The 2239-nt window shown below is 43.0% G+C and overlaps 1 long non-coding RNA gene across 1 annotated transcript in view; it reads right to left on the minus strand.

The window, feature by feature from the left end:
* Nucleotides 1–1660: 1660 nt before the first annotated feature.
* Nucleotides 1661–2239, minus strand: part of LOC122540127 — a 10289-nt gene continuing 9710 nt past the window's right edge. The window contains exon 3 of the long non-coding RNA XR_006309241.1: nucleotides 1661–1746. This is a non-coding gene — a long non-coding RNA (uncharacterized LOC122540127). The remainder of the gene's footprint in view (nucleotides 1747–2239) is intronic.

Genomic DNA, 2239 nt, shown 5'->3' on the forward strand with positions numbered 1-2239 from the left:
CACCTGCCATTCACCTTCACTATACTGCTCATGATTTTATAAACCTCTATAAGATCACTCCTCAACCTCCAACGCTCCAGTGAAAAGGTCCCAGCCTCTCCTTACAACTCCAACTCACAGTTTCCCGCAACATCCTGGTCAATCCTTTCTGAACGTTCTTGAGCTTAACCATTTCCTTCCTGTAACAGGGTGAGCAGAACAGCACACAGTATTCCAAAACAGGCCTCATCAATGTTCTGTACAACCTCACCATGATGTCTCAACTCCTATCTTCAAAGGTCTGAACAATGAGGGCAAGCATGATTGACACCTTCTTAACCACTTGTCTGTATTGGTGCAAACTTTGAAGAATTATGGACCTGAATCCCTAGATCTCTCTGTTCTACAACACGACACTGGGCCCTACTTTTAATTGTATAAATCCTAACCTTGGAAAAAAAGTGAGGACTGCAGATGCTGGAGATCAGAGTCGAGAGTGTGGCGCTGTAAAAGCACAGCAGGTCAGGCAGCATCCGAGGAGCAGGAGAGTTGACATTTTGGGCATAAGCCTTTCCTCATTTCTGATGAAGAGCTTAGGCCTGAAATGTCAATTCTCCTGCTCCTCGGATGCTGCCTGACCTGCTGTGCCTTTCAAGCACCACACTCTCGACTCTAAATCCTAACCTTGTTTGTTTTACCAAAATGTCAGAACTTCTCAGGCTTTTGACAAGCATTAACTTTCGTTGCACCTCATCATGCTTCTCATATCAGTAGATTCTGCCCAATATTACGTTTCACACAAATTAACTCCTCAAGCACTCAAGAGCTAATAAAGCTTCTCTCCGAAGTATCAGTTGTAGACCAAATAATAACTCAAATTGGTAAAAATAAAAGAATGTTTTCCAAGTCCTTCGTTCTTAATTTGAAGAGAAAATCTCCTTGGTAACAGCCAGCTCTGGATGCAATTGCCCCAAACTCCTCAATCAAGAGCGAGTGCGCTCTTTCTGGGACACCAACCTAAACCAGCTCACTTACTCGCTCACTTCATCATGCTTTGTGGGATCTTCCTATGCACAAAATGGCTGCAATCATTGCCTGGGCGACAGCAGCGACTGACCCCGTTTCAAAGTATTTGATCATACATTAAGAGGTTCCATGTGCTCCTGAGAGACATGAAATGGTGCTTTATTGAAGTGAATCCTTTTTAATTACTGTTTAATTAGAAATGTTCCAAGTAATACAATGAGTTTCTGCTATAAAAAAGAAATGTTGCCTCCATATTGTCACGATCAAATTTACAGTATCACTTGAACAAGTTGCCCAGAGGGTTTCATTTGCCAATTGGTGCCGATCATATTAAATAAGGACAATTACTGAATGAATCCGGAATGATTGTGTTAAATAGCAAGTTCTCATTCTGAGAGTGGGCACTCTGGGGAGGCTAGGTGGGCTTTGTTACAAACTTAAACTCGATTAACGGATTGAGAATTAGCCTCACTGCCGAAACAAAACTGTCCATTCTACATTCTGAGCTTTATTTTGGAATGACATTTCTTTGTGATTAGCCATGATGTGGAGATGCCAGTGTTGCACTGGGGTGGACAAAGTCAGAAGTCAGATGACACCAGGTTATAGTCCAACAGGTTTATTGGAAATCACAAGCTTTCAGAGCGCGGCTCCTTCTAAAGTCCAGTGAGTAGCGTCCCAATCTGTTTAGTCTTTGCTCATAAGGATCATCAGGGATTATTGAACAAAAATCCCCAAATTCTGAAATACAGAGAAACCTTGATTATCTGAATATCAATTATCCGAATATTGGATTATCCAAAGGAGATCTTGAGGTCCCGATAGAAACATTTACATCAAAGACATGTTTCCAACACTAATCACATCTTTTGTTTACAGTGATTAAATGTGATCTCAGTTTATTGAAATGCTGCTGAGAACAGTCCTGGACATCGATGGGAGCCCAGGCACCATCTCCAAATGACTGACCTCCCACCCTCTCTCTCTCTCTGTCTCCACGCCCCCACACTTTCCCTGGAGTTCTACACAGGGGTGTACCCTAAACCCCCTTTCCCCAGATATTCCGTCCAACATTGTCCTGTACAGGGCAAAGGTGGAACCTGTCAAAAAGTTGCAGTAAAAAGTTGTGTGAGTGTATGTGTGTGTGTGTGTGTGTGTGCGTGTGTGTCGTTGTGTGCGTGTGTGTGTGCACGTGTGTCTGTGTGCGTGTGTGTATCTGTATGTGCGTGTGTGT

The sequence above is a fragment of the Chiloscyllium plagiosum genome, chromosome 34, assembly GCF_004010195.1.
Source record: "Chiloscyllium plagiosum isolate BGI_BamShark_2017 chromosome 34, ASM401019v2, whole genome shotgun sequence".
NCBI lineage: Eukaryota > Metazoa > Chordata > Chondrichthyes > Orectolobiformes > Hemiscylliidae > Chiloscyllium > Chiloscyllium plagiosum.